At 38.3% G+C, this 27,163-nt stretch overlaps 1 protein-coding gene and 1 pseudogene across 2 annotated transcripts in view; one reads left to right on the top strand and one right to left on the bottom strand.

Annotated features, from left to right (window-relative positions):
* The window catches only part of GAREM1 (GRB2 associated regulator of MAPK1 subtype 1), a 198,930-nt gene that overhangs the window by 46,978 nt on the left and 124,789 nt on the right, over positions 1 to 27,163 (top strand). The window lies entirely within an intron of this gene.
* On the bottom strand, positions 15,190 to 15,525 carry LOC122203381 (annotated as a pseudogene).

Genomic DNA, 27,163 nt, shown 5'->3' with positions numbered 1-27,163 from the left:
CTAATGAAAGGAAGTGATCATTGCAGTCTTCATTTTTTGAGAGTTATTTTTTTCAGGGGATGGGGCAGTGCACAAAGAGACAAAATTTATTGTATAAATGGTTTTGAAAATGTAAAATTTTGCCAGGCTTTGCAAATGATAAAACAAACTCAACGTGTTTAATCAAAGAAGAATACAAGAGTCTCATGGAATCCAAAGGTAGGAATGCAGGAAAGGGCTGAATTGAAAAGATGGGAAATGTTCTGATTGGTTCATGTTGAGTGATGTATCCACCCATGAGCCAATCAGTTGTATCTGGGAAGTTGGGCATGGAGTCCAAATGTCACCTCTAGGGTTCTTCCTCTGTGGAGGAAGAGTGACATTTAAAGGTGAGGGGTTAAACTAGACAACTCCCCCAAAGTGATCTATTATAAAACCATGTTTAAATTTGCCTCCTTATTATAATTAAAACCTCTAATGGTGTGTGGCCTTTAGGAATGTTACAAAATTCATCAAATTGCAAGTATGATAAGTTTTTCAACCATTTTCATTCGCAAGCTGTCATACTGTTCTAACAATTTTCCTCCCGGTGACTGCTCTGTATCTCAGAGATCACTGCATTTCTAATGATATTATATTTTTTAAAGGGATGATTTCCTTTTCCTCTTACATAATCCATCACCATTTTTAGAACTCTTTAATATACTTTCCCTCCATATATAGTCATAATCTTTCATGTAACTTTTTTAATTGTACTGGACTCCTTTCCTTCCCTTTCCTCATGCTGTTGTGTGTTGAAATTTTTTTAAGACCTAAGAAATTTAATTTTCAAATTTAGAAAATATAACTTTCATGTATCAGTAAATGATGTGGCATTTTTGAAAGGTCACATTTTTTATGGTTGGAAAGAAAATCGGAAATATTTGTGAGTCATTTTAGTTGTCTAAGTGAGTTTAATGCCAGTTTTTCTGTAAGGTTAGATGCTTAATTTAAATGCAGAGTATCACTTACTTCCATATGCCTGACTTTAATTTTTGTGACATGACAGAATATAATACTACAGCCCTTTGGAGTAGAAATTTCCATGTGTGGTTATGAGTGGAAAGCATGCTGCTTCTATCAGTTTTTCTGTTTATTCTTCTGGTGGTATTGGTGTTACACCCAGACCACAGCTACCTTCCATATCACCAACTGAGGACTGAGCTCTTGATTTCCATGTCCAACACTGGAAGGCAGGCACTATTGATTCTCTCTCCAGCTCTGTCATTTATGAACAAGGTGACCCTGGGCTAATTATTTCACTAATTTCAGCTGTAGTCTTTCTCATCTGTATATTCAGAGAAAAGAGCTTATAGAGCTACTTGTCTTTAAAAACGATACTTATCATAGTTCCTGGAAAATAATCATTGCTCACAACATGGTAATTAGTACTAATTTTTAATAAAGGAGATGTTTCTGAACCAATGAAAAGCCCCTATCCTGCTTTATTTGATACCTACTTTGTTGCTTTGCAGAGGCAATTGTATATGGCTCTCCAAAACTTGTAGTTCCCAGGAACTCTCCTGGGAAGTTGGGTAAGTGAGGGTAACAGACTTAGAAGTGAACTGATTGAATAAGTGGCAAGATCAATAGCTATTCAGGTATTATTGAATTGAGTTGATTAAATTGTGAAAGCTCTAAGTAGAATTAAAAGATAAATTCCTTATAAAAAAAAGAAAATAGTGATGCATTTATCCACTACGTAGGAGGAAGTCAAGAGAACAAACTTGCATACAATAAAGTGAAGTAGAGGTTGAAGTGAGAATTGCAGTCGTGTGTGTTCTACCTTAGGTCCTGGGACTCACATTTCAATATCAATAAAAGAATACAGTGTGGTCTTTTTTTTTTTTTTTTTTTTTTTACAATCTTTAAGAATAGTAAAATAATCCTGCTTTTGCCCCTTGTGGGCCAAGCCATTAGTAGAACATTTTATTTTCTCTTTTGGACTCCACCATTAAAGAACGGAAACTGGAAAGGATCCAGAGAAGAGCAATGGAAGGAACCAAAGGACTATTAAAAATTAAGGCCCATGAGGAAGGGGTAAAGGAGTTGTGAATCTTTCGTTTGAAGAGAAGTTCAAGAGGCCACTTAGTAACTGTCTTCGAATATGTGAAGGGTTGTACTGACGAGGATGCTGAGCAGTGTGTCCTTTCTCACTGCGAACTGAAGGGAAATGGTTCACAGAGACTTAGAAGTACTTCTTGCAAAGGAGAGCAAGGCGCGAAATCTGTGGTCAGACTGCTGTTCTATACATCTTTGACTGGACTCGACAGCCCGGGGTTCTTGGCTCGCTGTGTCCTTATGAAGTCGGCTACATGCCTTCCCTGAACATCTCTGACTTAAAATCTCAGCCCTAAAGTAGCACTTTACATGGTACTCTCTTATATTTCTTGGATACAATGGATGGATGGATGGATGGATGGATGGATGAGTGTTAGTCTCTCTCTTTTGCTTCCCCAACTCTCTTCTTTCTTCTCCAAATTATAAGGTAGTACAGAACACAAAACAAACTCTTGTAGCCACTGAAAGAGACTGTTAGCCCTGAGCAATTAGCAGACTACTCAGGCAGATTTTTCTCCCCCCAGTGTTTAATCAGAATCATCATCACTTGGAATCATCCTCGCTTCAAACAGAAGAAAATTCCATTTAAAAATAGAAATTCTTTTCTTGGGGAAGTTTTCACAGTTGTTAATGGGAAAAGTCTCCAAAAAAAATGTTGTGCCATGATATAGTGTAGTAAATTGGTATAGTAACTGTCTCCTATCACTAAATATGGGGAAAGTTCTCTTTTTAAAAAAAGGTAGGAGCTGCCGAGTTGATAGAGTTTAAAAACGAAATATATAGAAACTCCTAAGCACATTTGTAGTGGAATATGTAAGTGAGTAGTAACTAATTAACGTATGCCAATCCAGTAGGGTAAAAATAGGGGAGTGGAGGAGCTGAGTGATCATTTGGTTGACACTTCACTCAATCACAAACACTAAATTGGGACTGGTACAGAATTTTAAGTGCCTTTTTCTTGGGCCTTACTGTTGTGATCTTTCTTTAGAACAGTTCTGATATACCCTTTGGAAGGCTGGCCTGTGTGGACGTTGTCTGTGCCAAATTACGACACAGAACAAGGGACTGTTCTGTTTCATTTACTGAGAATAGTGCTTAATAAGTACTATTTGACAACATGCTGAATTAAGGGAATGTTATAAGGATGTTTCACAAAGGAAAGTGGGTAAAACATCTGATGTTTACAAGTTCTATTTATATGTAACTTGATAGCAGTATAAAGGCATGCTTAAAACTTTATTTTTAAAATTTTAGTCGATATGTATGAATATGTATTCTGAGAGAAAATAATGTTATCTGGTTTCAAATACATATATCGTGGATGCTATTTCAGAATCCAATTTTTTGCCTTGTTGGTTTGAAATGTATCAGGCCCTGGTAATTTGATTTGTATTAACCAAATTCATGCAATGCTGATATGTAACATGGGACACATTCACAATTACTTCCTTTTCTCGGCTTTGATCTTATCCCAGTATCTTATCTTAGTTTATAATCTTAAGTAACTATGTTTTTCCCCCCTAAAAATGGAATCCAAGTGGAAGTTATACTGTGTGTTTATAGGTTTATGTATCTATACATAGGCAAATATAATAAAGGTCAGTGAGATTTAATGTCCAAAGGGAAAAATAACTGGCGAAAATTTTTATAGTACTATTTCAAAGTCACAAGCTAAGTATATATCTCAAGTTTAATTTGTCATAGATTTTAGCGTATGAAACCTATGAAGTTAGCATATGAATGTTCCATGGGACATCCAGACATAGTTCTACTTAATAATAGACAAATATAATCTATAGTCAGGTACAACCTATAAAATAATTAACGTGTTGAAATGTAAAATAGTATAATTTATGATTTTTATTCTAGTTAGGCTTCTCACTTAAATATGCTTTAAAGAAAAGATAAGGTTTAGATGATTTCCTAATGCCCCTTGCATTGATACCCTGATGATTCTAGTCTTCACTGACATCGAAATTGTGTGAGACCTTTAGTCTGTCTGAATATAAGTAGCAATCTGTGTTACACAGTTTTGACTATTTATATACTTGTGGCTTTATTTTAAAAAGATACTTGTATAATACTCTCACTGCCGGTAGAGCCTAGGGAAAAACCTGAATTTTTGCATATTCAGGTAATACCTACCTTTCCTTTCTTACTTAGGAGCTAGTGCAGTTCTAAGGAGCAGAGCAAGTGCCAGAGTAAAAAAAAGAGAGGATATAAGGCATAAGGATAAACGATAATGAACTCATGATGAGTTTTCAGTGCTAAAAAACAAATGCAGTGTAAACTAATACCTAACCTTTCATTTTATTAATATATAGCAATTGTGTGGCATTTATGATTCATGGAATGCACTCATCGATGTTCTAATTTAATCCTCACAACAATTTATGAAACAGACACCATTGTTCGCATTTGAGTATGAAAACTACCTTCAAGATTAATGTGAGTTAACTAGGATCACACAACTTGTGCTGTGGCAGGATTCACACTCTGCATTCAGACCTCTTTTTTTTTTAATTTTTATTTAATTTATTTCTTAAATTTACATCCAAGTTAGCATATAGTGCAACAATGATTTCAGGAGTAGATTCCTTAGTGCCCCTTACCCATTTAACCCATCCCCCCTCCCACACCCCCTCCAGTAACCCTCAGTTCATTCTCCATATTTAAGAGTCTCATAATTTTATCCCATCCCTGTTTTTATATTACTTTTGCTTCCCTTCCCTTATGTTCATCTGTTTTGTATCTTAAAGTCCTCATATGAGTGAAGTCATATGATATTTGTCTTTCTCTGACTGACTAATTTTGCTTAGCATAAAATCCTCTAGTTCCATCCATGTAGTTGCAAATGGCAAGATTTCATACTTTTTGATTGCCGAGTAATACTCTATTGTATATATATACCACATCTTCTTTATCCGTTCATACACTGATGGACATTTGGGCTCTTTCCATACTTGGACTATTGTTGATAGTGCTGCTATAAACAATGGGGTGCATGTGCCCCTTCAAAACAGCACACCTCTATTGCTTGGGAAAATACCTAGCTGGGTGTAGAGTGGTTCTATTTTTAATTTTTTGAGGAACCTCCATATTGTTTTCTAGAGTGGCTGCACCAGCTTGCATTCCCACCATCAGTGTGAACGAGATCCTCTGTCTCCACATCCTCACCAATAATCTGTCATTGCCTGAGGTGTTAATGTTAGCCATTCTGACAGGTGTGAGGTGGTATCTCATTGTGGTTTTGATTTGTATTTCCCTGATGATGAGTGACGTTGAGCATTTTTTCATGTGTCGGTTGGCCATCTGGATGTCTTCCTTGGAAAAGTGTCTGTTCATGTCTTTTGTCCATTTCTTCACTGGATTATTTGTTTTTTGGATGTTGAGTTTGGTAAGTTCTTTATAGATTTTGGATACTAACCCTTTATCTGATACGTCATTTGCAAATATCTTCTCCCATTCTGTCGGTTGCCTTTTAGTTTTACAGATTGTTTCCTTCACTGTGCAGAAGCTTTTTATTTTGATGAGGTCCCAATACTTCATTTTTGCTTTTGTTTTCCTTGCCTCCAGAGATGTGTTGAGTAAGAAGTTGCTGTCACCAAAGTCAAAGAGGTTTTTGCCTGCTTTGTCCTCGAGGATTTTGATGACTTCCTGTCTTACATTTAGGTCTTTCATCCATTTTGAGGTTTTTTTTTGTGTATGGTGTAAGAAAGTGGTCCCAGGTTCATTTTTCTGCATGTTGCTGTCCAGTTTTCCCAGTACCACTTGCAGAAGAGACTGTCTTTATTCCATTGAATATTCTTTCCTGCTTTGTCAAAGATTAGTTGGCCATACATTTGTGGGTCCATTTCTGGATTCCCTATTCTGTTCCATTGATCTGAGTGAACCAGCTGTCTGTCTTTCTGTTGGTTCACAGAATTCGTCTAAGCTGGGTTTGCTTTAAAACTATGCTGAGACACACAATGTAGGTGAACTGCATATGTGTTTGTGTGAAATCCGAGCATCACATTTGTAGAATAGGCAACACAGTTTTCCTTTACATCTGGCAAGAGGGGTAGAGTGGCTTAAGACTAAAACAGGAAGTCTGCTTCTACTCTTATGTTGATACCTGATTGGGAACCCTGTGTACATTTCCTCAATTAGAAATTGAAGGCAATTGGCTATTAGGTTCTCCAGACTCCTTTTAGTTCTAAAATTCTTTGATTTCAATTTTAATTATTACTCTTCCACTCAAAATTGTTGTTTTAAAAAAGTGGTTTGCCTCACATGATTAGTCTATATTTTTGCACTAAGTTTCTCCTAACAGTCTGTGCCAGGAATTGATAAGCTTTGAGATTTGGATAGTGTAGCAGCAGAATCCCTTTGTTGTGACTCTGAGAAAACTTTTTATATGCCAAAATCTGTTCTGTAAGAAATAGTGTCACATGGTTAAGACACTCATCCTGAATTTGAAGAGTGGAAAATGACAACAGAATGCCAGTTACACAGGAGTTCATTCAGCAAATGTAAACTGAGCATCAGTATTAAGTACTTGGGCTGCCAAGACCTTGAGCTCCCAGCTTAGCATGGAAGCCAGACACACAAATATTGAAATGTCACTGTAATTAGAAGGACCCTGGGAAAGATGTGTGCAGAGTGCCAAGAGAGTAACAGAAGCAGTTGCCTCTGTGGAATGGAAAATAGGAGAGATGCACCAGGAAAGACTTCAAGACTTTTTGTACCCATGGCACTTTTCGTTACATGATCAATCATAGAATTTTCAATATGATACATACACGCAGATCCATACATTAACCGATTTTTTAAACACCTCCTTATATTCCTAATTACTATAATAATCTTAGTTACTGCTAACAACCTACTCCAACTGCTCATCGGCTGGGAAGTAGTAGGAATTATGTGCTTCCTACTTATCAGATGATGGAACGGCCATTTTATGTACAAGGAAGCATATACCGAGGAACGGACAGAAACCTTGAGGAGATTGCTGCAGAGAATCTCTGGTAGTTCTGTTTATGTCACCTATTAGAGGCAGATGACATGCCGAAGTAATGTGTATCTAGCTTGGGAAAGTCTGTATGGACTTGAGACCATCCTAAGCATTAAGGAGACATTTTAAGAAAGTAAGGAAGAGCAGCTCCCTTGCAAAGAGGCAGAGGAGGCAGTGTTAGACTCTTAAATTTCTAGTTTGAACACCATGGAGAAAGGACGTTGTAGGCAACAAGAGTGAGGACAAAACCACGAAGAGCCAAGATAGAGAGTAAAGGGGATTGTGCTGTTCTTCATCTGTCGGCCCTTCTTTGGCCATCAGACTTTCCTGGTGTAATTGCTTTGGAAGCCCAGGGAGGGTTTCATACTGTATCCTATGGAGTTTGGTCTTTTTCTGTGAGCAGTGAAGAGCCATTAAGGTTTCCAAGCAGAATAATAATGACAGCAGATTTGCTTCTGTAAGACTCTAATGGCAACAGAATGGAAGCTAAATTACAGGGCCCAGGATCTTGGCAGAGACCCTCACAATACTACTACTGAGGACTGTGGGAACCTATATTAAGCCCAGAGCAGAAGGGATGTAGAGAAGGGGATGGAGCTGAGAGTCACTGAGTTCCAATAATGACAACAATGATATTAGCTGAGATTTATTGAGGGTACCAGATGTCTGGCGTAAGTTCCTTATATTTACTAACTCATTGAATCCTCACAACAGCCCCGTGAAGTGGGCACTATTATTATTATCTGCATTTATAGATGAGAGAACTGAAGCACAGAGACATTAAATAACCTGGTGCCAGTGAGGGCAGTTTGGGAATGTGAACCAAGGCAATCTATTTCGAGCCCACACTTTGTAATCGCCATATTGTCTTGCCTCTGAATCAGTAAGCATCTGTAAGATGTGGTGAAGTGTTGGATGTAGGTGATGAAGGGAGAAGAGCCATCGATGATAACTGCTAGGTGGACCAGGAGGTTGGAGATACCACTCACTGAGATAGGAGGACAAGAGGCATCTTGTGGAATGATAATTTTGGGAAAATACCAAGTTTCCAGGTTCTTGTGGGGCATTCAGCTGGTAGCATCCAGAAGGCATTTGGATATACCACTGATCCTTGAACAACCTGAGGGTTATGGGCACTGATCCCTCACCGTGCAGTCAAAACACCTTGTATAACTTTTGAGTCCTCAAAAACTTAACTACTAATAGCCCACTGTTGACTGGAAGCCTTACCAATAACATAGTTGACTAGCACGTACTCTGTGTGTTGTATGTATTATTTACTGTATTTTTATAATAAAGTAACCTAAAGAAAAAATGTTATTCAAATCACAAAGCTAAGTCAGTGAAGCATCTGACTTCGGCCCAGGTCATGATCTCATGGTTTGTGAGTTTGAGCCCCCCATTGGGGTCTCTGCTGTCAGCGCAGAGCCCACTTCAGATCTTCTGCCTCTCTCTCTCTCTCTCTCTCTCTTTGCCCTCCCCTGCTCATGCTCTCTCTCTCTCTCAAAAATAAATAAAAACATTAAAAAAAAAGAAAATCATAACGAAAATACATTTATAGTACCATACTGTTAAAAAATCCACCTATATATGGGCCCACACAGCTCAAACCTGTGTTCTTCAAGGGTCATCTCTGACCCTATCAGTTAACCCTTCAAGGGTCGACTCTGGACTTGGAGCTCAGGATGGGTCTGTGCTTGGCAGTGATGTATAACGCTAACTACAACTAGTTTTATTAGGACAAACTAATGAATTGGCGAAGCCGAATTTGTTTTTAGTGACCCTTTCATCATCATCCTCTATCTGAAGGGCTGGGTAGAACTTTATGCCCATTCTGCATCTCTGTATAGGTACATGCAGCACATATATTGGGGAAGGAACTCCTTTATCAGCGTGAGTGGGAATAGTCCAAGGAACCTCAAAGTTGTTGGATTTTTTGTAATGAAGACAGCTCCACAGCATATAACATCCACGTTTACAAAACGGGAGTGATTAAATACTAGCATCTCTCTTGCATCCAACTTTGCATTCCATTTTATTTACAATTAAAATAGAAATGTTTGGGGCACCTGGGTGGCTCAGTCGGTTAGGCGGCCAACTTCCGCTCAGGTCATGATCTTGCAGTCTGTGAGTTCTAGCCCCACGTCGGGCTCTGTGCTGACAGCTCAGAGCCTGGAGCCTGCTTCATATTCTGTGTCTCCCTCTCTCTGACCCTCCCCTATTCATGCTCTGTCTCTCCCTGTCTCAAAAATAAATAAACGTTAAAAAAAAAATTTTTTTTTAAATAAAATAAAATAGAAATGTTCTCTGCCTATCTTTTCCAAGAGTGTGGTTGCCTGATGGTCCTTTGAATTGGATGAACAAGATGGTGGTTTCAACCCTAGCCAGGGTGACATGATCAGGAACATGGGATCCAAAGAACAGAGGAGTCACTGGGAGCCCATGCCCACTGGTAGCAGGAGGCATCATCCTAAGAGGTAGGGAGGCCCAGGAGTTTAAATGGAAGTACATGTTTCCCCTCTTGTCAGTAATAAGCACTTCCTTTTCAGAAAAAAGAACTCCCTCTCTTCTTTCCCCCCTCTAATCTAGGGTTTAAAAATACAGCCAAAGAAGCATAGCAAAGAAGTGTGGAGACCTAAACATCATACACAGAGTATTAATTTTGAAACTATTTAAATCTCTGACAGTTATGTTCAGTTAACTTTAAAAAGCCAAGTAGGGGCACCTGGGTGGCTCAGTCGGTTGGGCATCCGGCTTTGGCTCAGGTCATGATCTCACGGTCTATGAGTTCGAGCCCCGGGTCAGGCTCTGTGCTGACAGCTCAGAGCCTGGAGCCTGCTTCAGATTCTGTGTCTTCCTCTCTCTCTGCCCCTTCCCCACTCACACTCTGTCTCTCTCTCAAAATAAAAAAAATTTAAAAAATAAAACATAAAAAACAATAATAAAATAAATTAAAAAAGATTAAAAGCCAAGTAAAATTGTTGGAAATTACTTAAAACTCTGTTCTTACGTATAGACTGATAAGTTTTTGCTATATTCTTTTTTTTCAATGAAACTTATCTGATTGTAAGATTCTATTTATCTCAAGTCTAAGTGAACTGTGTGCTTGTGGCCTACTTGAGATGTTAAAAATAAAGCTGAATTGCACTCTTATTTGGCTCCTCCACTCACTTGGGGCAAGGTAACAACTGTTTTCATACCTGTTATCTCAAAGTGTAAGTTTTGATTGCTCTTAGCTATAAAATCTGTTTGGAATTTAATGTTTAAACACAAAGTCTGCCCATAACACTCAACTTAAATTCTGTATCTGTTCTCTCCTGGAATAACTGGCTTCCTTTCTATATTCCCTTCTGTGGTAGACACGATTCTAAGATGGCCCCTTGATTGCCACCCCCTGGTGTTATACTAGTTTATGTCATGTTATGTGGCAAAGGGCATTTGCAGATGTAATTAAGGTCCCTAATCAGTTGACTTGATTATCAAGTTATCAAGTTGACTTGATTATTAGTTTGGGTGAACCCAAACTAATCAGACAAGCCCTTGAAAACTGAGAGTTTTTTTCTGGCTGGTTACAGAAGTGAGGTCAGAGATAATTCAAAGCATGAAAGGGATTCAAATGTGAGACAGGTTCTCCATTGCTCAGAAAAGGAGGGGACCACAGGCAAGGACCTGTGAGCGCCCTTAGAAATTGAGGTCAGTCTCCAGTCAAAAACCAACAAGAACACAACTTCAGTTTTACAACTGCAACTGAATTCTGCCAACAACATGAATGAGCTTAGATGAGGACCCTGGGCTCCAGATGAGAACCTGGACAGCCAACAGTTGATTTCAGCTTAAGCAGAGAACCCAGCCATGCAATGCAAGATTTCTGTGCAATTTTTAAGCTGCTAAATTTGTGGTAATTTGTTATGTAGCAATAGAAAACTAATACTTCTCCCTTGCTCCATTTCTCTCTACTGATGCTAATTATTAGTCTTCAGAGTTGCAGCGTTACCGTCTCTCAAGCTTGCATTGGTATGTTTTCCATTTGTTCTCCTAATAGCCATTGAATTAAGGAGACTTCAATTTCTTTTCTCCTTTTCTCTTTTAAAACCTGAGCCCAGTCTTACTGGTTCTGTCTTACTGGGATTCTTGGTATAGATTTCATCCTCTGGGAAGGAAGTAGGGAAGGCTCTAATCTCTCCATGTTTATACTGTTCAAGTATCATGCTTAAAGTTTCTGTTCCTTTTCATTTTAATGACGTAATTCTTGGTGATGTTATACCGTAGATGTTTCTCGTGTTATCCATTGGACTGGGTCTGTTCCCATTTCACACATAGAAAGTAACCGAAAGAGCTGTATGTGGCTCTGCCATAGCAGAGGTGGAATTGGGACCTAGAATAGAAGGAGATGTGTGGAATGTGCCGGTGGGTGTTTGTAGTACACAGCAACAAGGGACAGTTGACTGGTCATGGATATTGGAATCTCACCAGTGAAGTCTGTAAGCATGCCAAGAAGAAAGCATCTCAATGTGACAGTCTCACGTTGGGGAAAAGAACAGATTATATGTGTGTGATAGTTCTATTTTAGTCTCTTTGGTTACATTTGGATCCTCTACCTAGTATTTCTCTTGCATCTAGAAAAAAACATTGAAATGGAAGGAAATAGTCTCTCGTTTTAATAAGTCATGAAATCACATTCTGGATGCTGGTCTACTGGATAATTTGTAAAAAAACAACAACAACAACAAAAACAAAAAAGTTTTGTTTTTTTAAATTTCTTAGACCTGAAGGGAGAAGGGGATGGAGTAGCAGGCTTTTTTTATTCATTTTTAATGTATCCACGTTATTGAGGTAAATTTCTTTAATTAGGTTTGCCCTTATCTGTGAAAAATCTAATATATTTACATACGCTGCAATGGATTCCAATTATCTGTCTATCTGGGCAAGCTTATAACACTTTGACTCATTTTGGTCACTTTCACATAGTGGCTCGCTATCAGGCCTTGGTCAGGGACACCCTGTCCCTGCCCCCTGCCCATGTGTTGAGGCTGTTCTATCCCTTACTTGTCAATGTCTGGGAAAACCTTTTTAAGATGTTATTAAATGTGCACAATTTAAACTTTGCAAACACAGACCTTTTTTATCTATAACTGCCAACATAATTCTGGTCCACTAAAATTTTTTATTTTTAAAAAGTATAGGTAATACACTTGAACTCTTGCAACTGTATCTTGCCTCTGTTCAAGTCAGCTAAATATTCCATGTCTCACATTATGTATTTAGATGGCCCTGTATACAGAGGATTCGATGTCAAGGTAGTTTTCTTTGTTACATTTTCCCATGGAAAATTATATTAATAATTTATCTGTAAGCAGTATAGTTGGTTAGGGGATGTAGGTAACCACAGTACCAATTTAATTGATGACGTCTTCAGGTCAGTGTCTATAAACTACTGGTGTTTGGGGTTTTGAGGTTTTCTTGACATTTTTTGAAAGAACAGATTTTTAAAATTTTGTTTTCCAGTTCTATTTTGAGAAGTTGCACCTTGCTTATCAGACATGCTTTGCATTTGTTTTAAGCCTACTATATCTTTATAGACCTGTCTATAAAATTTGGTGATCTGATTTTTCTTAAGTCTTTGTTTATGTCTCGTATTTTAATGGGAGTGTTCTTTCATATTGAAGTTTTTTCTGTTTGTGTATTGAAGTGATAGAGGCAAAGTATGGTGTGGCTCTTGCCTTCAGGGCAACTTACCTGGAAAAACTAAAACCTCGGGTGTTATCTGTATTTTTCTTATTAACTCTCTTTGATTTGTACAGAGAATATTAAAATTCACTGTTTTTGTGTACTGATACTAGAAACATGATGAGAATATCAGCAGTGGCATATGTGTAAATCTTTGTTTCCCTTTTTCCAAAATCCTGTTTGGTTTTTTGTTCTAAGGCTGTGCGGGATTTTTGGAAATCCCTTAATATGAGAAAGTTCTAAAAATTGCCAAATACGTCATTCAAATTTTTTTCTTAAGAATATATCTTCTGTAGTGCCTGAGTGATTCAGTCAGTTAGGAAGTCTGACTATGGTTTCTGCTCAGGTCATGATCTCATGGTTCATGGGTTCGAGCCCCGCGTCAGGTTCCATGCTGTGCACAAGGTTTCTCTCTCTCTCAAAATAAATAAACTTTAAAAAAAAAGAACATATCTTCTGGTGTAACTTCTATGACATTCTATGACAGTGAATCATTTTTAAATTTGATTCTTTAATATTGTATGTTTTATTTGTCACATAATAAAATTCAAGGGGATCTAAATCAAATTTGAAACTAAAAATGACAATGAAAATCCCATTAAGTTGACCTATGGCTCAGTTTATCCTCTGAACTACAATTGTTAGCTTTAACATTATATTTACATGGTGAATACCATCCCTTTATTTTGTTGAAGTAGAAGTGAAGCATAAAATACAAATGATTGTACATCGTGGAGTATTTTCTCATCGGACAAAGAAACTGTATTGTGTACCTGAGTCAGGCTAATAAGGGAAAGGACACTTACTGAAGAAGAAAATAAAACCAAAGTCATATTTTTCCTGAGCCTTTTATCTACAGGGTACTATCCCGAATTCTTTATATTTATTCCCCTTCAATCATTTCAACTTACTTAGTATTATTGCTATCATCGTAAATGTGAGAACACCGTTGCTCAGAGAAATTAGGTAATTTGCTCATGGTCATACAGTTCGTGAGTGTTAGAACCACAATTACCTAAATCTGGTTCCAAACTTGAGGTTATCTTTGAGATTTCACACTGCCTCCCACTTAACGTATTATAAATTCATTTAAATAAGTGGAAGCAGAAGGCTGGGGACAGTGAAGGGGAGAAACGTGCCTGGTGATTTGGCCTTTGCCCTCTCAGGTAGCTTGATGTCTGGGGAGATCCCGAAACAATGCTTGCCTTGCTTGTCTGGTTCTCTCAGTGCCTTTTTTTGGTGTGAACGTCTCCTCACACAGCGCGATAAGTACATACATCACACCAACCAAATGCATCATCCTACATTCACTGTCCAACACTGGAGGACACACTGGATGTGTGAGACTTATTGAGAGAGGAATGTCAGTTATTGTCTTTTATGGATTGCCCAACAGTAGTTCTCCCGTGTCGGCTTTCTGATGTAAATCTGAGTCCCCTTCCTCGCCTGCCAGAAATGTGATTCCATGGTATGTGCCCGGGCGCCATGCTAGATTTCATGTATTTTAAACGTTTGAGGAAATACTACAATTGCTCACCTGTTTTTCCAAACATCACTTGACATAGAATTCTTATCTTTCAAATGTTAGGTTCGTTTCACCATTTCAGAGCATAACATTTCAGATTTGACCTAAGTAGGCATACTTCTGTTTCATACAGCAGGGGTCTATTATTCCTGGTCAATCTGTTGAAAAAGGAATCCTTTGTCCAAGGGTTCACTGGAAAAAAAGGTAATAATATATCCCTAATCTCTCTTTCTCGTTTTAAACATCTTTCTCTTTTGTTTCATGCATTCCTTTTTTGCTTAGATTTCCTCATGAAGTTCTTTGACATCATTAGCACTTAGTACTTTGTCTAAATTAATCTCTAGTTCCTTTTCTTCTTGTTGGGATTTCATAGTAAACCATAAAGCATAAAATACAACAACTCCTTCACTTGCTTAGAACCCAAGACTACAGTCTTTGGGCCTTCGAATAGAATATTCATCTAAAGATGGGATCTTAGGCAATGTAGATTTCTGGATGTTTGTGTAGGGTAGGAAGACATCAATAGGAGATACTAAAAAAAATAGTCTTTTCTAAATACTCTGCTTTCCTCGAAGTGTTTAAATGTTAAATAAAATCTGAGTGCTTAATTTATACTTACACGTATTTGATGTGAATGCTCACCATTTTCTACCCAAGACTGTTCATTCATAAAGCACTTATTATAGACCTGGTCTATGCCCATCAGTCCTTTGGAATGTAAACATGATCTAGTTGGGGAGACGAGAAGGTGACCTAGTTGTTCCATGCATAGCACTCAGGTGAAGACAGGTGTTATGGGGATTTATTTATTTTTTAAAAAACCAGCTCTGGCCAGTTTTATTAAAGAAAACTTTTGCATGATTCACTTTTCACCAGTCTGTTCTGGCATGCTTCTAATGATATCTGAATCACCTGGATCAATGATAGCATACTCTATATGTGTGCATACTCTTCAGTATTTCCCACGTGCTGTGCCCTGTTCAGGGTTACACTGTAGTAATCGACACCAGTCTTGGCCGACATGGTGTAGTATTCTATTTAAGATTTCCTCAAGGCTGGATGGTTGTTGGTGAGGACACCAGTTTTGCTTTGCCATGTTTGCTCATTTTCAAAGTCTGTGCTATCCACTTTTCATAATGAGTTGGAGGCTAGAGCTGATCGACTCTAGAAACTTTTTCGCCTTCTTTGTGGTCACCATACCATGTGCCTTCCTGCCTTAGGTTCCAAACAGCGTCAACCAAAAGCAGCTGCCAAAATGGCTGAGAGCGAGAAAGGAAAGAGTTGCTAAGGGGATTTAAATACTTAGCATTTGTTTTATCTTTCTGAACTTTTGATACTTTTAGTCAGTAAAGGAGCTGGAAACCACTTTTGGATTAGTCAACGTGGTATGACAGCACATATTTGTTTTAACTTAATCAGAATATTTTCCCAAAATAAAAATATCCTGGAGGCTTCAAAGGAAAGAAAACCTCTCTGATTGAGTTGGCATATTATTGTAGATTATGATTCAAAGAATTAAGTTGCTTTCTTTTACATTCGTACACATTTTCAGAAGACAAGCAGCTACTTAGCAGAAATAACTAGAGTTTCTGTGCTGCAGGTTCATAGCCAACGTGAGATGCAAGGGAAGGAGTTGAGAGGTAGTTACTGGATCTTTATTCGTAGTAATGGTCAACTGGATACAAAACTGGCAGGCTGTGGAGTGATTTCCTTTCTGTGGTACTCTCCTTGTGATATCACTGAAGTACTCAATGCTGATACTAATTCTCCTATTGATGGTTAATTTCAGGGAAGTTGTTTCATCTGTATTCCTCATAACCTTTTTTTTTTTTTTGCCATTAATCTAAAAACACATTATTTTTCTCTCTGCATTCGGATGCTCACCTTAGAGCCATGTCCCTGATTTGGTTTCATAAATAATTTAAAGCCAAAGCTCATAATCTATGTTAATGTAACCATCCAAATGTGAGTTAATATATCATTCCTATCTGTAATTAGATACAAATAAAGAGGCCTATTAAATGGGTGATAATGTTTTTAGTGTTTTTAAAAAATTTTTTTTAACATTTATTTATTATTGAGAGACAGAGAGACACAGAGCATGAGCAGGGGAGGGGTAGAGAGAGGGGAAGACACAGAATCTGAAGTAGGCTGCAGGCTCTGAGCCGTCAGCACAGAGCCCGATGCGGGGCTTGAACTCACGAACTGTGAGATCATGACCTGAGCCGAAGTCAGTCACCTAACCAACTGAGCCACCCAGGTGCCCCTTTTTAGTGATTTTTGAGTAATAATTATGAAGTAAACTTGAGTGGTTGGTAATATAGCCCCTACAATCACAGAGTTAGGAAGCTTGAAAGAAATTATCAGAAGCATAATATTGAGGAATGCTATTCCTCTAAACTCTGTGGCATTATTTTGAAGTTAAAACAACAACAAGAAAAGATACCAGACATTGTTCAGATTTTACAACCAGGAGCCAGGCTTAAACAGTACTTCCTTATATAGCCACCTTTAATACTATTGGTTTTTTCTAAAAAATCAAAAATTCTTTTCTTTTTTGAAACTAGTCCATATATTTTGATTGAATAATGCAGGCACCACAATTCTTACTTTATTCTAATACCCCTGCATCAATTTGGGCTTGGGTTTGGCTGTAAATCACAGAGACCCAAAAACAAAAACCATAGGTTGGCATGTTGCCCAGGGTGGCAGGGACCCAGGTTTCTTTTCAATTGTTGCCATGTCATGGATTCAGTTCTGGTCCTAAGTTCCCTTAAAAGTCCCAAATGGTCGTACCATTCCAGCTCCAGTAATCACATCCACAGTCCATCTATCAGGAAGAATAAAGGGAAGAGAAGGGCACATCCTCTCCAAACATACATCATGGTTGCCACCTCAGTGTCGTGCTGGAGATTCTAGCCAGAGTCATTACGTAAGCAAAAGAAAAAAACATAGCATCCAGATTGGAAAGGAAGAAGTAAACTTTCTTTGCAGATGACATGAACTTGTATATAGAAAACCCTAAGGAATCTACAATAAATAAATAAACAAACAAAAGCTATTAGAACTAATGAACAAGTTCAGTAAGATTTCAGGTTATAAAGGATTAATATACAGAAATTAATTGTGCTTCTTGCACTAGCAATGAATACTCCAAAAATGAAATTTAAAAAGTTCTATTTGTAATACCATCAAAAAGAATGAAATACTTAGGAATAAATTTAACAAAAGAAATGCATGCCTTGCACACTGAAAACTACAAAACCTCATTGAAATAAAGATCTAAACAAATGCAAAGACATTCCATGTTCATGGATCAAAAGAGTTAATATTGTTAAGATGATAATCCTCCCCAAATTGATAGGTTGGACACAGTTACTATCAAAATATCCCAGCGTGGTTTTTTAGGGCCAAAAATTTGACAGGCTGATCCATTAAGTTCATATGGAAATACAAAGGACCCAGAAAAGCCACAACAGTCTTGAAGAACAAAGTTGGAAGACTCACATTCCCAATTTTAAAACTTATTACAAAGCTACAGTAATTAAGACATTCTGGTACTGGCATGAGGATAGAAATACCCTTACATTTAAGATGAAATAAACCCTTACATTTAAAAATAAACCCTTACACTTACGGTCAATTGATTTTTCGACAAGGAGACAAGACAGTTCAATGAAGAAAGTTTTCAATTGGTGCTCAGACAGCCGGGTATCCACATTCGAAGGAATGAAGATGGATGCCTACTCACAACATGCACAAAAATTAACTCAAAATGGGTTACAAACGTAAATATGTAAGAACTAAAGCCCATAAAATATAGGCATAAATCTTCATGACCTTAGGTTAAGGCAACACTTTTTCACATCAGACACCAAAAACACAAATGACCAAAAAAAAAAAAAAAAAAAGACTTCAAAAATTTTTTAATGTTGTGGTCCAAAGGACACTAGCAAGAAAGTGAAAGGACAGTCCCTGTAATGAAAGAAAATGTTGGCAAATCATGTATCTGATAAGGAACTTGTATGCAGATTATACAGAAAACTATTAAGAATTCAACAGTAAAGATAAATAAACAAATTTAAACTTGGGCAAAGGATTTGAATAAACATTTTTTCCAAAAAAGATAGAGGAGTGGCCAATAAGCACGTGAAAAGAGGCTCAGCATCGCTCATCATTTGGTAAACACAAATCAAAAGGACAGTGAGACATATGTCACAACCACTAAGATGGCTATAATAAAAAGATGGGTAATACCATTAAGTGTGGGAGAGTATGTGGAGAAATTGGAACCCTCATTCTTTGCTGGTGAGAATGTAAAATGGTGCAGCCAATTTGGAAAACAGTCTGGGAGTTCTCAAAAAAGTTAAATATAGAGTTACCACGTGACCTAACAGTTCTACCACTAGGTATATTTCCAAGAGAAATGAAAACACGTCCACACAAAAACTTGTACACCCATGTCCATATCAGCAGCATGCTCTAACTACCAAAACTGTAAACTGTCCAAATGTCCATCATCTGATGAGTGGATAAATAAAATATGATACATCCATACAATCAAATACTATTTGGCCAAAAAGGAATGAAGTGTTGATATATGCTACAACATAGATGTACCTTGGAAACATTATGCTAAGAAGCTGGGCACAAAAGGTCACGTTTTATAATTCCATTTATATGAAATGTCCAGAATGGGTAAATTTATAGACAAAGAATAGATTAGTGGTTGCCTCAGGCTGGGCTGGGGGAGTAGGAAATGACGTAATGGATATAAGGTTTCTTTTGGGGTGATAGACATAGTCTATAATTAGATTGTGGTGTTCGCACAACTCTGTGAATACACTGAAGCCATTGAATTATAAATTTTAGTTAGTGAATTTTCTGGTATATGAAAGCTATTTTTAAAAAATACATCTTGGAAGTTGCACATTTCCACTATATCCTATTGACTATTACTTAGTTAACAGTGTTATAACCTACTTGCTATGCAGGTGGGAACATTATTCTGTATTCTGGGCAGCCATGTGCCCAGCTAATATAAGGGGATTATTACCAAGGACAAGGAGTGAGTGAAATATTGGTGGATATCTAGTAATTTCTGCCACTTTCTAATTAGAGTTGAATCGTGACAGAAAAACTGCTACAAGTTCTTCTCATTAAGTCAACATTCTTGATGAAAAGCTTCCTAGTAGCCTGAAATAATAACCTGGGTTTTTAAAAAAAATTTTTAATGTTTACTTATTTTTGAGAGAGAGATAGCACGCAAGGAGGGAAGGGACAGAGAGAGAGGGAGACACAGAATCCGAAGCAGGCTCCAGACTCTGAGCTGTCAGCACAGAGCCCAACGTGGGATTTGAACCAGAGCCGAAGTCAGATGCTCAATCGACAGAGCCACCCAGGCGCCCCAATAATAACCTGGTTTTTTAAAAAGGCTTAAATACAAAATGAAGTCTGAGAAAATAGAATTGCCCTTATTCTTTATGGTGAAATGAAGACAAAGAGGAAAATACCTTTAATTTCATCTGCTAGCTCAATGTGTCAATTTGTGGGAACTTAATAGTTAAATAACCATGTCAAATAATCATCAGTGATGCTTTTACTGATAACAGCTGGGTGTATGACCCTGGGCTGGTAAGAAAACAAGAAAAGTCCTTGCCACCCAAAAATGTCACAGTCTAATTGGAGAAATACAATGTGTATCCATAAAATGCTAAATAACACAGGCTACTTTTTAATTACTGCAAAATGCAAAAACTATATAAAAAAGCAGACAATACATGCTATGCAAGTGTCATAGCCTGAGAAAATCCTGTAACGTTAGGTATCTGAGGATAATAATAGTAATTGCACTTTTGGAGAGCTTACTATGTGGCTAATGCTTTGTAGCACCTGATAAGTTTTATCTTGCCCCCTTCTCACAATAGGTGCAAGAAAGGAGTCCCCGGTGGGTGATGTCTCCCCAGGGCCTGTGCACTTAACTGCCTTGGTTGTGCTCTGAACCTGGGCTGCACAATAGGATACCCAAGGAAATTTCAGGACATGCAGGTCTCTGGACTTCACTGAGAGATTCTGATTTCAGTGGTCGATGTGTTGCCCTTCCCCTCCCAGCCACTAGAGTTTTTACAGGTCCCCAGAAGATTACAAGGGCTATGTGGCCCAGGGTCAGAGCCAAAGTCTTCCTCAGGGCTGTAGGTTCCTCCCGTGACACACAGAGGCAGGACTAGAGAAGCAGACATGCTCTCAATTGAGAAGTGTTTAGAACTGGACAGCAGCTAAGCTCAAGTAAATGCTGTTGTCTACTGTTCCCACCCCACATCCATCCACAAGGCTTTTCTCTGTTCCACAAGATGCATCTTAGCGGTCATAAGATGCCATCGCCCAGAAAAGGACTGTCCTGTTGAAGCGGATGAATGTGGAGATGCAGGTGTGTGCCCGTCATCGGAGGATCGTTCTGTTGTTCAGTATTTGGAGTAGGGGACAGTTATAGGTGGCTAAAATTGTTCATTGTGCCTGCCCAGGGGTACGACACCCATTGTCCTTTGTGTTCTTGGTGTCTGTGCCAGCTTTATTTTTGTTTACTCTTTTCTATGAGTTTTGAGAAGCTCTTATCAAGTGACTTCAGATACCTGTATTTGATTAATACCTATGCCTGATCCTTCCTGTCCTGTCCTTCTCTTTCTTATAAATACTTCAGCCATTAAGCTAAAAACAGTTTCTTTTCTTCCTAGAGCTTTCTTTTCCACAGATTTCAAAATTATTACCTGTGCTTTAGTAATAAAGCACATAAAATAACCACATCCTCCCTGACCCTTTTATATTTTCTGTCTCTTGATTAGTTACTAATTAGTTAATTCTTTTAGGATTTTCCTTCCCTTCTATTACTTTCTCATTGGAACACCTTACTGCTTTTTCATTGCAGACAACATTTTAATTTCATGGTTTCATGATTGTTCTTTAACTGTCTTAGAGCAATTTGCTACGACATCATCTCTTCTTCCTCCTTTACCTCCCCACCCCCAACCCCCATATCCTTTTTTTACTTACCATGTCATGTCATTTGGATTGTAGTTCTTTGGGACAAAGAACTCTTTTTTTAATTTTTTTTTAATGTTTATTTTTGAGAGAGAGAGACAGAGTGTGAGCAGGGGAGGGGCAGAGAGAGGGAGTCACAGAATCCGAAGCAGGCTTCAGGCTCTGAGCTGTCAGCACAGAGCCCGACGTGGGGCTCGAACTCATGAACCGTGAGATCATGACCTGAGCCGAAGTCGGATGCTTAACCGACTGAGCCACCCAGGTGCCCCTGGGACAAAGAAACATTATCATAGTGCCATGTTCTCTTCTCACAGTAAATATTGCTGGTTTGGAAAAAACACCTAAGACTTTACATACTGACAGTGTTTGAGGATGCTAAGTAAGCAGCATTAAATTATATCCCTCAGCTTATGGGATAAGATGTAACTAAAAGAATGAGGAAAGGAATTTTTAGTCTACATCCAAGCCACCTTGGCAAATTCAAGTTTTGTATTTCTGAAGAGGACTTAGAAGGAATAGCCTCTGTAACAAAACCTTTGTGATCACTATAATCGGGAGTCTTTGCTGGTGTCGAAGGTCATGCATGTAGATGTTTTAGTTAACGTAATCTAACCACTGAAACGAAAAAGGAAAACTACAACACATCACTGCCACGACATCCCAGTCGAAGTTTATTTCTCACATCCCGGCTCAGGGTGCGGTGAGGGCACGGGCAGGTGGTTGGCTCCACTGTGTGTCGATTCAGGAGCCCATACTGCCGGCAGCTCTGCTATCTTCAGCTCGCTCCGAGGTCTTCCTTGTAATCAGTATTCAGCCCTTGCCTGAGAAAAGAGCATAGAGGATGGTTTGTAGGCATTTTTCACGGGTAGGGACAGAAAGTAGAAAATGTCATTTCTGCTCACACAGGGACGTGGCACCCCTTAACTACAGGAGGAGTCAGAAGAAGAGGAAACCTGGCTGGTACTCAGCCCCTGCTGTTGAAGGTATTTTTTTTTTAATGGAATGGGGACGGGGGATTGGAGGAAAGTGGTCAGAAGGTACACACTTCCAGTTATAAGAAAAATCAGTGCTAGGGATGTCATTAACAACAGGGAAGTTGTTAACACAGGAAGAAATGTTTTTTCTTTTTATGGTATCTACATGAGATGATGGATGTTAATGGTCATTTCACAATTTACGTACATCAGACATCAGTCTGTACACTTTAAACTTACATAGTGATGTGTGTCAATTATTTTTCAATAAAACTTTAAAAAAAGAGTTTAAGTTGCAAGAGAAATGCAGTGGTTTGAGTGTATGACTGACTCAGTAGGGTTCCTGTCTACATGAAAAGGATTATAAGATCAAGTAAACACCTAATTAAAATTAAACAACACTGTACGGGGCGCGCCTGGGTGGCTCAGTCGGTTAAGCGTCTGACTTCGGCTCAGGTCATGATCTCACGGTCCGTGAGTTTGAGCCCCACGTTGGACTCTGTGCTGACATCTCGGAGCCCGGAGCCTCTTCAGATTCTCTGTCTCTCTCCCTCTTTCTCTCTGCCCCTCCCCCACTTGCACTCTGTCTCCATCTCTCTCAAAAATAAACACACAAAAAATGAAACAACACTATTTGTTAACAATGAGGAGGTAAAGTGCTGTGTTGTCACTTGACCAGCTTTTCTTTTAACATTAGTAAAATAAAACAATGCACCACTGCTAAATTAGATTTGTAGTAAATAGTAACAGATACCATAAAACGTATTAATTTACCCATTGTTGATAGATTTAGCTACAACATAAGGAGCAGTTTCTATCCAAACAGATAAAAACGATCCCAAGTTCAGTAAATCTGATTCTCATTACACGTGTATTAACAAATCAGATTATTTCAATGGGGCTTCATTAATCAGTCAACAAATACATGAATATCCACCACAGACACGATTCTCCTCACATGCTGAGAAGAGACCATGCTAAATGAAGATAAAGCCATAGTTTAAAAAGAAAGATAATCAGCAATATAAGATTATATGTTTGCCATGCAAATTGGAAAGTCGGGTATTCTGAGAGTTGAAAGGATTAAAAGTGCATGCCTTCTGTGGAGATACAGCCCCAAATTGCTGACCAAACGTGTTACTCTGGTGTGAGATGCCAACACTAAGAAAAAGAGAGACAAATGTGGAAAATTAAAAAAAAAACACTTTAATATAAGAGCTGCCAAAATCACAACACAACTTAGAGAATTGTGTAAAATCACACATTTGTTCTTTGTGCCATGAGGATAGCAAAACACCAAACCAACGTGGGTATGTGTCTGTGTTGTTCTCAGCCCAACTTTAACAGAAAATCCATCAGCAGTAAATTGACAGATTTAATATTAAAACATTATACATTGTCATCCAAGTACACTGTGCTTCATATTTAAAAATAAAAAAGCATTTAATAGAAATTTGGATTCTACTGTTATAGACATTATACAACTGTTTGACTTGATTGAGATATATTCTATGTAATTCATATATAAAGGCACTGTAGTCATATACTGATTCAGTATATTCAAATATAATCAATTTAATTACAAGTTAAACAATGCTAGAATAGGTACAAGCTGCATAAAAACATAAGATTCAGTGTCTATGGGAAAATATTCTAAAATTTTTTTTTAATGTTCTTTATTTTTGAGAGCAAGAGAGACAGAGTGTGAGTGGGCGAGAGACAGAGAGAGAGGGAGATACAGAATCTGAAGCAGGCTCCAGGCTCTGAGCTGTCAGCGCAGAGCCTGATGCAGGGGTCAGACCTGTGAACCATGAGATCATCACCTGAGCAAAAGTTGGACACTTAACTGACTGAGCCACCCAGACGCCCTGTGGGGGAAAATACTCTAAATAAATGTAAACATTATATCTGAATATTTAAAAAGCAAAATAGAACCGTGGGGCAGCGAATCTGGGCCACTCCATGGCATTGCTGTGGATGCTAGTAAGACCAGGAAGTTTAGAGAGGATCTTGTCTATCAGTCTTTATAGTCTTGAATTATCCTTGTACTTTGTCCTTATAACCGTGATTCTCAAAATTGACGAAATGTATATAGACCAATTTCAAAAGGAAAAAAAAATGCCTATAATTCCTGTATAGTTAAATTATTTTTATTATGCCATTTAAACATACATAAACATTAAAATGTCAGAAGTTTATAAATTCGGCATAGAATATTAGCAAAATTACAAAATTGCCGCATTTTAAATGGAAAATATTAGGATTCGTATCAGGAATGCCTTCATGAAGGTGGCATTTGAGCTGGTCTTTCAAAAATGAGTATGATGACTAGTGAGTAAATGAGGATTGGAGATAAGGCTCGGACCAAGGAAAGAAAGCGAGGGGGCCCAGGTGAGTGAGACTGCACTGTGTGTGTGGCACAGAGAACAGGTCCTTTGGGCTCTAGTGTATGGTGTGGGGATATAGGTCTTCTATTCTGATGATCTCCCAATATTTTGATGATCTACAATCATGAGGACCTTGAGTATTGAGCCAAGGAATTCAGGCCTCGTTCTGTATGAATGAGAACCACTAAAGGCAGATGTCAGTAGAAGAATCAGTCTGATGAGCCGTGCTGTATTCTTGGAAGTTTAATCTACAGCAATATTTAAATGAATTGAAAGAGTGAAAAACGGTGATTGAAAGCCCAGCCAAGAGGTCAACTCCATGAGAGCAGGTACTTAGCTCAATACTGTATCTCCAGGTTCTAGAACATAGCTGGTGCTCAGTACGTGTTTGTTGGATGAATGTAGGATGGCTGAATGAATCAGCATGGGGACATCCAGGTAGAAAAGTGTAGAAGATAAAGCCTGGACAAAGAGCGCTGCATACAAGTTGGTAACTGAGAGCATGCATTTGCGAGTTGTCCGTAACTAATTGAGTCCGTGCGGGGTGTGTAAGATTGTGAAGGAAAGAGAAATGGTGAACTTGATTAACTCCTACAATTATAGCTAATGTGTAAAAGGGCGGGGGGGGGGAGGGGGGGGGGGTGAACCATGAAGGTAACAAGGAGAAATCAGAAAGGTGCATCAGGAGATTATAAAGGCCACCAGCCACAGGAGGAGAATTTATGCATTTCCAGCTTATAAATACTTATTTATAATTTTTTATTTGGTTTTTTTTTAAAGCATACTTAGAAGGATTCATGGATTCTAGTTTTCCTAGCATTAAAAATAATTTAAATAGGTGTGTAAGACTTAATGTTGAGGGGATCAAGGTCAAACCAGGCAAATAGAGCATATCCCAGAAGCATGCTAGATGTGGGGAAGTTTCAGGATGGCAGTAACATATTTTGGAATTTAACACACATTGCTTTTAGACTTCTTGTCACTACATCTTTGAGCTAAATATATAAGTTTTAGAATGTTATATATAGTAGTTAAGCAACAGGCTAATTATGTCACAAAAATGTTTACTTTATGAATTCATTTAATGTAGTGCCTCTCTTAGTGGCCTCCCCTAGGACATTTTAAGTGATTATATTAAGTTTTACTTCTAGACAATTTTTGTGAAACTTATTTTGCCTGAAGCAGGCAGTTGTTAAAAAAAAACAAAAAAGACATAAGCTCAAAAACAGGCCCTGGTTTCTTACTACTTTATAGCTTCGAAAATCATTCTGAATCCTCTTGACAGACTGTTTACTAGCAGCTAGCAGTAGGATTTAACATTAAATTTTCATTTTGATTAACTTGACTGCAATTGTTTCTTGGCTGCCTCTTTAGAGCCCACTGTGGAATAAAATTAAAACAGTTGTATGATATAACTGTTTAGTTGCGGAAAACGACATTTCTTTTTTCCCCGAATGGTGGTGTGTTTTCCCTCTGAGTTTCCTGCATACACCCCGTGGCTCTGTTTTCTCCCTTCTCCGATCCAGCTTTTATAGTATTGCCAGGTTAATTTTCCTAAAGCGGAGCTTTGGCCGTTCTCTTATCCCAACCCCTTCTCTGACTCCCCACTGCCCACCTCCTTTCTGAGCCCAGCTCATCCATGAAGGAAGGACGAGCCCCAAAACTATATATTCCTCTTGACATTTTCTTGGTCTTCTCTGCTAAAGTCCCCGTCTCCACTCCAGATTTCTTATTTCTCTTGCGTAGCACCCAGCCTGTCCTACCTTACATAAAATTACGTGTGAATACATCTCGCCAAGAGAATGTCAGCTTCTCGAATGCAGACACCACGCTGTCTTTCCATCTTTGCCCACTCTTCCAGTGCTTTGTGCGTGAAAGAGCCTCCATAAATAAATGTTTGACAGTCATCTGATCATACACATTAAATATGTGCAGTTCTTTGTATGTTAGTTATTCCTCAAGCTGTGTTTAGAAAAAGCTAAACAAATAAGCAGAGACATGTTTGTTGGGTAAATGAATATCTCAAAATGATGACCGTGCAAAACTCTTCTTTCTTATATACCGTAGTCCTGATTCTCTTACCCTTCACTTTTTCCATTTCCCATAGCACCTTTCACTTTCTAATGAATTCACAATTTAATTATTCATTTTTGTTGCTGATACCGTCTCGCTTCTTCCTTGGATCGTAAGCATCCTGGATGGCAGGGGTCTCTGTTTGTTCACAAATGTTTCCCAGGTGCCGGGAACAGTGCCTGTCATACTGATTCAGTGAATGAGTGAGACTTGGAGCTGAGGGTCAGTTTCTCCCTGTTGTTTGGATTATCGTTGGCCGTTTTCAAGGCAAAAGTCCATGTGGTGTGGAAAGAACAGGGAGAGAGGTAGAGGAACCCCAAAGTCCGTTTCTGCCACAGAGTGATAGGCAAGTTTCCTGACTTGCTCT

The sequence above is a fragment of the Panthera leo genome, chromosome D3, assembly GCF_018350215.1.
Source record: "Panthera leo isolate Ple1 chromosome D3, P.leo_Ple1_pat1.1, whole genome shotgun sequence".
NCBI lineage: Eukaryota > Metazoa > Chordata > Mammalia > Carnivora > Felidae > Panthera > Panthera leo.
Note: the sequence above shows the minus strand (reverse complement) of the source record. Positions and strands in the feature narration are given on the sequence as shown.